Source organism: Schistocerca serialis, chromosome 2, assembly GCF_023864345.2.
Source record: "Schistocerca serialis cubense isolate TAMUIC-IGC-003099 chromosome 2, iqSchSeri2.2, whole genome shotgun sequence".
In the NCBI taxonomy this organism is placed as follows: Eukaryota; Metazoa; Arthropoda; class Insecta; order Orthoptera; family Acrididae; genus Schistocerca; species Schistocerca serialis.
Genome location: NC_064639.1, coordinates 424,752,710 through 424,762,386, shown reverse-complemented (window position 1 = coordinate 424,762,386; position 9,677 = coordinate 424,752,710). Strand labels below are relative to the sequence as shown.

Here is a 9,677-nt window from a genome sequence, read left to right as displayed (position 1 = left end):
GATTTCCTGGTTTCAACTCTTTTTCACCTTTTTCTGAATGACAGACAGATGTTTGGAGAAATGAAACAGTTATTGGGAAGTGTGACCTAGGCACTGATAATATTTATTTACAGAATTAGTAACATGATGTCAATAAGTGTTTAAGTAGCTCAGTAGTCTGTGTTTGTTTAAACAATGAAAAATATGTTTGCAGATTCCACCTTGAGTAAAACACAATGTCCACTTGAATATTCCAAACATGTTTTGTTGTTGTTGCACCATTCTTAGTGAGTTTATCATAATTTTATTGCAAGAAAGTTACAAAACATGTATCTGCAAATAATAAGGGCTTTTTGTTTAGCACACATTCAGTGAAATGAAAAAGCTGTGGCCTATAATGGACATTAGGCCTCAGTTTTTGCATTTCACAGAAAATAGCCCAATTTAAAAATAAAACAAATTTATTTCCAGATGACAAACTGTATTAAAAGATCGTGTGTAATAAAGGAGGCAAAAAAGGTGCAGTTCAATGTGTTTCTAAGGTATGTTGATGACCATGACTGTGATCCTAATTTGTACAATTTTACTTTCTTGTCTGTAAATAAAGATAAACCAATCCAATCCACTGATTGCAACAGTATTGTTGCATCTATGAGAAAGAGAGAAGAAAACTGTGCTCAGGTCAAGGCAAATTCCTCAAATATAACTTTATTGCATTTTTAATGCCTGCAACACGACCAGCAACTATTCTTGATGAAGACTTTATCTGTATTTTATGAAAAAATATAATGAAGGAAGAAAAAATGTGTGTGGATATACTTCTGCCAAAATAGTTAAGTGACCCAGCTATTTTGAGACCTAAATACCAATTTGACATAGCCAACTGCAGCAACTGAGACAAGACTGACAGAAAATGTAAAACAATGTGATTGCTTAGGCTTTCTGAGCATAATAATTTTGGTAGTTTCCTTGGGTTTATTGCTGAATCCTAAAATCAACATCACTTGATATTTCAATAACACATCAGTATCCCACCTTCAGGAGAGATGCTGCTGCTGTTTAAAGACTCAACAGCAGCAGTGTTTCTCCATGTGACGGTTGATGTACAGATGGATTACCAAAGCATCAATCACATTGATTTTAGGAACGAACAGCAAACATGATGAGACTAAACGGAATTAAACTCCATCTAAACAGGCCTTGGAAGGCCCAATGGTACCGACCAGCTGCCGTGTCATCCTCAGCCCACAAGCGTCACTGGGTGCCGATATGGAAAGGCATGTGGTCAGCACACCACTCTCCTGGCCATATGTCAGTTTACAAGACCAGAGCCGCTCCTTCTCAATCAAGTTGAAACTTCGGAAACAGATGAAGCATGAGTTAGTGCTGAAAAGCTGTCCTAAACCTAGTGTATTAGGTGAAAGATAATGTGGTGGAACAACAATCTAAATTCTAACTCGTGGGTGTTACCAACAGTGAACCAGTGATAGCGTATAACTAAGCATGGAAGAAACGGCAGCTGGCCTATCAAAATTAAGTCAGGAGAAAGAATTATACTGAAATTACCTGCAGTAAGTTGTAGACTACTGGGAACTCAAAGGGGATTACAAGCAATATCTCAAGAACACAGTGCAATTTTAAAGTACGTAAGAGCCAAGAAAAAACTATAGTGGAGGATGTATAAAAACAGAGAACAAAAACATGAAAATCAGGCCTTTTGTGAGAGTTCTTATCTTACACACTTATTATTTGCAAATTTATTCTTATGTGACACAGCATTTTATAGAAGTTTTCCGTGCCATTACTGATTGGATTCATATTTTTTTTCTTCGGGTAAGAACATATACATACTTTTGTGGCCACAAAAACCATTGCATAGGCCATCATGTTCATTGTAGGAAATGTGCTTTAAGTGCAGAGTGAGTGCAGTGGTAACAGGAGTAATTCAGATTTCCAGCAATCCAATTACTTGAAGGCAGACATGGAGAACATACTAACATAAATGATGGAATGCAGCTTCAGAGGAACAAATCAAATCATCCCAGTCAATGCAGCAACCTTTGAATATTTGAAATATGGGAGATCTATAAACTAATACACAGAGGGAAGTGAGTTATAGAAGTGTCTCTATGAAAATTTATGTAATTGTTAAATGCCATCTTCCCACTGAGAAAATGGAACCTTTCACAGTAACATCATAGATAACTGCAAAACTTACTATATAAAAAAGCCCTTCAAAGCTATTCAATAACTGAAAAACAACAAAGCTGTTGGGGAGGACTGTATTACTGCAGGGATACATCATAAAAAGATCTGAGAAATGAAGACAGTACAAGACAGGAAATACACATTGGTACACCACAACCACAGAATAAGAAAAATAAATGAGATCCATTTAGCTTCTTTTATGAATGAGATTTTCACTCTGCTGCGGAGTGTGCGCTGATATGAAACTTCCTGGCAGATTAAAACTGTGTGCCGGACCAAGACTCGAACTTTGCACCTTTGCCTTTCGCGGGCAAGTGCTCTACCAACTGAGCTACCCAAACACGACTCACGCCCCGAGTGAAAATCTATTTCTGGAGATACCCCCAGGCTGTGGCTAAGCCATGTCTCCGCAATATCCTTTCTTTCAGGAGTGCTAGTTCTGCAGGGTTCGCAGGAGAGCTTCTGTAAAGTTTGGAAGGTAGGAGATGAGATACTGGCAGAAGTAAAGCTGTGAGGACGGGGCGAGAGTCATGCTTGGGTAGCTCAGGTGGTAGAGCACTTGCCCGCGAAAGGCAAAGGTCCCAAGTTCGAGTCTCGGTCCGGCACACAGTTTTAATCTGCCCGGAAGTTTCAGCTTCTTTTGTGCTGGTTAATTTTTCATATGACCTAATTTAATCAGGACAGCAACTAGACCAAATACTTGGCGAGTGTCGAGGGTGGTTAAAAGAAGTGTGTAGTGTGTGCAAAAAATATGGAAACTGGTTGTGACAGTAAAGATTCAGTGATGTTCCAACACAATCATGAAATGTGTGATCTTTAAAAAATTATGTACTTCTGTGGACAGAAAGGCTGTGTGTGACAATTTAGAACAACTAAACAGTGGACCAAATAACTTATCTGCCAGACAATACATCATATAAAGTGAAATCTTCAAGTCTTATAATGTGTTTTTCTCAGTCATAAGAGGGAAAAAGGCATATTTCAAAATTTTAAGTTAATTTTGGATTAAATCACAGAGCAATAAGGAAAAAATGTCAAAGGTATAAACAAAGGAAATTCTGGATATGTAACGGATGGTAAGTGTTCAGCCTTCACGTAGATAGCAGCCATTGTTACTACTGACAGTAATGAAGCTACATAAGAAATTGTCAAAGCGAGGACTCAAAACAATATACAAGAACATTTGCCAAGAGAGATGAAATGTAGAACGGTTTCACAGGCACTCTCCGATTATGTTGGAATGATCATACTGTCCTTAGAAGTGGACAGTGGGGCCACAAATTTCCAAAAGATATATAGAATAACAATGAAATATTAAAACAAAAGAAGAATTTCACGCAAAATGAAATGAAATTGCACTGTATTAAGACAGTTGCTTTTCCAGAAGCTCTACATGCATCAGAACCCATGTCCAATAGTGGCCATTCTAAATTTGTGGAAATTGACAGACAGAAATGGATGATAAAACAAATTGTATGGATGGGAACAGGAGATTCCTACACCCAAGTAAGTAGGCAATAGTTAATCTTACATGCTCTGCAATAAGATTTTTTGTGTTGGATGATTGTCACATCAGTCTCTGGAATGGCTGTTGACACACCCATGTGAAACTGAAATTGGATCTTTATTTGTCCATATTAACTTTAAAGCCTTGGACAGTGTCATTTTGTTGTGCATTTATAACAATGATATGATGTCATACATATAATTAATACATACATCAAGTAGCACATTTTATACTTTTATATAAAACATCCACCACCACAGATATTCTGCAGTACATAAAAGTATCTGTACTGCAGCGCAGAATTCTTTAAGTGGGGAGTCCCCAATAATCAGTCTTTTCTTCTCATCCCGTCTGGTAAATCACCCCAAACCAGGGGTTTTGGGCGACTTTTCTAGACTGCCCCTTTCCCTAAACCTCTCCAGTCATTTTCCTTCACACCTCTTCCTTCCACTTCAACTCTTCCACCAGAAGAAGGAGCCGCTGGCTCTGAAAGCTTGCAAAAGTTAAATCCTTGTGTGTCAGTGTTCCCCCGCCACTACTTGGTGAGTAGTTTTTTTCTTATCTGTCTATTTACATTATATTATCAGTAATTGATTATTTTCATGAATCCCTACGTCCAAGATTGGTGCACCCAGAAGTAGTGACATCCACTGAGAATGTTTTCTAATAAAGTCAGGGTACTGATAACAGTAAAAGCAAGAAGGTTAAAATTGTAATGGACATCTTTTGGACCATCCATAATAAAAACAAGATAAGGGAAGTAAGGAAGTCAGCAGGTAGGTGTCCTCTGAGCTCTGCATGTGACAAGAAATGTTCCAGCCACAGCTGCCCAACCCTCACCCCTGATCCATTACAGTCAAGAGTGCCCACTAATCAACAAAGTTTGATACTCAGAATAGAAAATTGGGTGTGGCACAAAGGGGCCAAACCAAATCTAAAAGTGATTTAAACAGAGTTAAACAGGGATGAAAGAGTAGCCTGATCAAGGAGGTAGGGTCAGGGAGCACCCAGACTTAGCATACAGCGGGAGAATTCCCATCCCGAACCAACCTAGCCCTGTTCCAGAAGCAGATCAAACTTGTACAACTGAGAATAGTAATCATTTTCAAGGAGAAAACAGAATCAGTTAATTGACCGCCAATATTAGAGGCAATGAGTCCAGAAGTCCATACTTAGCATGGAGGGTCAAAGGGAGGGGGCCCTCCACCAAGATATGATGTCTGCAAGACTCCACAACCACAATGTGTGGGAGGCTCATTACACACAAGAAAACTGTGGGTTAACCTGGTATGACCAATGTGGAGATGACATATGACTATGGACTCCTTCTGGGACAAGTGGAAGGAGATCATCATGCTGCAGTAATCTCTTTGATTGTACAGAGTTTAGTAGCTGGGGCAGTAGACCACTAGATTATGCCCCATTCCCAAATGAGCAGAGATCTCGTGTGGATCTGCAAATCTGTACCTAGGGTTGACAAAGTGAACAGAGAGTGAATAAGTGCTCCTTGAGCCAAACAGTTCACCATTTCATTCAACGAGATACCCACATGACTTGGGACCCAGGGAAAGACAACTGAGCAGGCATCACAACGTAGGTCAGCGAGAAACTCGTGAATAACAGAGACTAAAGAGTGACAAGAATAGCATCAGTCACTAGTGTGGAGACTGCTGATTGAGTCAGGCATATTAAAACACAGTCAAGAAAGGCCAGTTTAATGAAATAGAGGGCTCTGCTAAAGCTGTCATCTCTGCTGCAAACACACTACATTTCCTGGCAGCGAATGGAATTCCATACCAGCAGAAGATGTAAATGCATATCCCATCAGATCCACGTGCGTCATCAGGGAATTGTTGAATGGTGATTGCATAGGAGACCAAGATCTAGTACCATCGAATCTGAAGGGAGAAGATTGCTTCGGCAAAGAGACTGGTTACGAGGCCAGCACAGAAGGTATTTGTGGTGAGATGCACGGCACAGTGGTGTACTGGATCAACAGTTTTAAAGCTCAAGAAGCAGTTGAGTCATACCCCTGGCAATCACAGTCCAGTTGGGACTAAATCAGCGTCTGGTAGCTGCAGATAAGAGTAGCATGATCTGCGCCCCAAGATGTGGGGGCATGGAGGCAGAGTTAGCTTCCACATGCAGCTAATCTTCAGGTGACAAATTCGGGGCAGCCAGGTCACATTTTTATCAAAAAGGAGGTCCAAGAAACAGAACTATGCTACAAAGGCCAAGTGCTAGGTACCTAAGTAGAGTTCTGGGTCAGGACGGATCGTGATATGACAAGAAATGCATGACCTGTGTTTTTGTAGGAGAAGGTTATAGACCACAGGAAAGAACCCTTTCAGGGGCCCATTATGTGGTACATTGGTGCTGCCAGTCAGCAAAGGTTATCTAGTGAGAGCAGTAGCAAATGCAAAAATTGTCAACATACAATGCAGGGGTGACCAGCAGCACAACAGAGGTCACTAACCTATTAATGGTGATGAGGAAAAGAGTGACAACCAACACAGAGCACTGTGGGATGCTATTCTCTTGGATCCATGGGGAACAAAGAGAAGTACCTATCCTAAAACCCCAATAATGGAGGATGAGAAAAATGTAATGACACCATGCAGGTCAAAATAGACTGACAAGATGATGGTGATAATAAAAATCCTGTCAGATGCTGTTTTTAAACTAAGTAGATGATTGCTAAGGACCTTCCCTTCCAGAAACCACACCAATAGGGGGATGAAAGATCCCGAGATTCAAGGGTACTATAGCATAATTTGCAGGGAACCATCCTTTCAAGCAGTTTACATCATACGTTGGTCACCCTAATCAGCTGGTAACTATTGAGAGATGTTGGGTACTTGTCTGGCTTAAAGACTGGGAAAACTATGCTATTTTGCCACTGGGAGGAGAAATCACCTTGGAATCAAAGTTGGTTGAAGACACTGATGAGATGTTGTCTTTGGTGAATATTCAGGTGTTGGATCATCTGAGGTTGACATGTAATGAAGGCACAAGATTAGGAGAAGAGATCATTAGATTGATAGCTGAAAAGATGCCATGGCTGGCACTGATGTGTGGTGGAGGACTGACATTGAGGTGGCACTAATTAGATCAATTCAGTGTAATTAAGTGGCCTGCCTGGAGGTAGGTAAATGTTACAAATGGTAGTAACTGAGGCTGTTTGCACCAGCATCACTGTTGCCTCCAAGCCTGTCACCAGTGGGGGATGGTCACACAATCACAAACATCGGCTCCAAATTGGACTGTGTAGGGGGATCTGGCAGCTACAGGGGCACAAGAGCAGCCTTGCCCATTTCTTATTCTTCTTTCCTTTCATAAACTTTGAAGGGCAAAGTTCGTTCAAGGGGCTATTCACATTGAGTATGGGGACAGATGACGAGTGGAGCCCTGGGACTCACAGACCATGGTTCGTTCAGCCATTGTTTGGCGTTGGGCCTCCAATCCAGTGGCTGCCATGGAGAGGGAGCTGTCACTGGTAAATGTCAAAGGAGGTGAAAGCTTTTCTGGCTGGGTTCAGGAAATGGTCCCCAGAGAAAATACAACACCAACCAAAAGACAATGGGAGATCTGATTTGATGAAGGTTGAGATGAGGGGGAGGGAGACAATGTACATGTTGATAAAATATAGGCCTCGCTGCTAGAGATTAGTCTGGAACTCCTCATCCGTTTGGAGCCTATGATCCCTGTTGAAGATCAACTACTTCGGCCATGTTCGAAGTTTTGTGTCAGGCAGTGATCACAGGTATATCATTTAGACAATCACATGCCTAAAAGAGCTGTAGATTGGGGGCAGCAGAGGCAGTTTTAAGTAGTAACAGACTATTCTGCATTTTCCTCAGAGACTCAACTTCCATAGATTTATCTTCAAAGCCTGAATGCAGACCAAATATTAGGTGGAATATTTTGCACCCAGACATTTGGCTTGTCCCCTTTCCCATAACATAGTCAAGGAAGGAAACATCGTGGCATTGTATCTCTCTGCATTAAAATAATCTTTCCCATCTGAAGATACTGCTGGGGCTTTGGGGCTACCAGCAGAAGATAGTTTAATTCACTTATGTGCTAATCTTCTGCCATGGTACAACCCACTCCAAATGGGGGGCTTTCCCCATTGATGCCATCCAGCCACACAACAGTTATCCGGACAATACACCACTGCCCAGCGTTCTTGTGCGCCAGCCGTGACGAGTACATACTCCATGACTTGCATGGGGAGTTTTCATGTCAGGTCAGGTGGCTACCAAGGTGCAGGTACTTTATGAGTAAAGAGGGGAGGGGGGGGGGGGTCTGTTTCTTATATTCTTTCTGTGCAGAAAGAGGTGCAATCGTGATGAATTTCTGTCGATATCTGATAGATCAGTTATCACCAAAGGCATTGTCCTATCTTTATTTCGTCCCATTTGACTACAATGCAGACAATGTTGACTTCCACTTAGCTTGTAATAAAGAGCAAGTCAGCTTAATCTATGTATTAGAATTTGGCATATATAATGCAATTTAATACAAGGAAATGGCAAATATAAGGTAACAGCCAATAATATTATAAACATGACGACCGTGCAACTGTAAAAATCAAATAGGCCCTACACAATTATATCACTTTACATTCATTTGTAGTTTTAAACAATTACATTTTTTCAGGCGTGTATTTCATAAACACAAATAGCACAAAAATATCATTATTATATTCTGCTATGCACTGCAAATGACTACTTGTATAAAACAAGGTGTAATATATTTCTGACTCATACTTTGTTGTAGACACTTTGAAAACATTTTATTAGTTGAATATCTGAATATCGTGAACATTTTTGAACACCTGTGGTGCTCACTTTTCCAGTGTGAACCGAGGCTAATACACACTGGCCGTCACGTTACGTTAAATCAATTCGAATAGCCCAGAAACTGAGGTTATTAGTTACGATCCGACACAGAAGCTGGAGTATAGTTTCGGAATTGAGGAAACGCAATGAAAAAGTTTATTAATGACCAAAACAAAGTTCATAACGTATGTTCTTGAACAATTTTGTGTGGTAAGGTCTTGAGAAGTGAAACATTTCAAAACATTGACATTTATTTGCTAGCGAAAATACACAAAAACACATATGGGTACAAAGAGGGCTTGTTTATCTTATCAATTTTTTCCCTTACATAACTAGTAACGTTATAAACAACTGTACCGGTATTTTTCTCTTTCATTGGAGGTGACTATCATTTAAAATGTTAATTAATTGAAATTGCTTTATCAGTTTACGTCGATAAAATACAGATGTGGCATCAGCTCTGTTCTGTTTTTGTAAATCAAAAATAATGTTTCGCTTTCAGATATCTGAACTCCGTGTGGAACATTTGCAATTTTCCAACAAAACACAGCACAACTATAAAATAAAAGCACGAATTCCATTATCGCAACTTGATAGAGTCCAATATTAGCAGACAACGACTCCGTCGAGACTTTCTTGCCGAGAAACCGTGACGTGACGGCCCCCTATGAATCCTGTCGTTTGAAATGCATTGTGGAAAGACTTGACATGACATCACGGCTAGAGTGAAATGAGTACAACCTTCTTTTCTTGGCGTCCAAGCAAAATTTAATTATTAGCTACGACTGGGAATCTAAATGGTTCCTGCTTCCTGGGAATTTTTTTCATTTTCTTTACGTTGTAAGTGTATACATCAACGCGATTCATTTACTGAAAATAGTAAAGAACTATTTAGTAAAAACTAAAATGACACTATTAACAGTATACAAAATTATAAGTGAACCTTGGCGAATATTCTGTGAAGCGTTCATTGGCATTTGCAAACGCAAAGAAAATATACTAATTGGTCAACACGTGTATATTGAACCAACATTGTCACATAATATTGTACAGCTTTCACGTAACTCATATCGCATGCATGTAATAAATTAACTATTATCAAATAAAAATTCATTCATTCCGCCGGTGCACCTAGCACA

General features: G+C 40.0%; 1 protein-coding gene across 1 annotated transcript in view; it reads right to left on the bottom strand.

Annotated features, from left to right (window-relative positions):
• The window catches only part of LOC126456035 (uncharacterized), a 329,352-nt gene that overhangs the window by 159,977 nt on the left and 159,698 nt on the right, over nt 1–9,677 (bottom strand). The gene's annotated exons all lie outside the window — the stretch shown is intronic.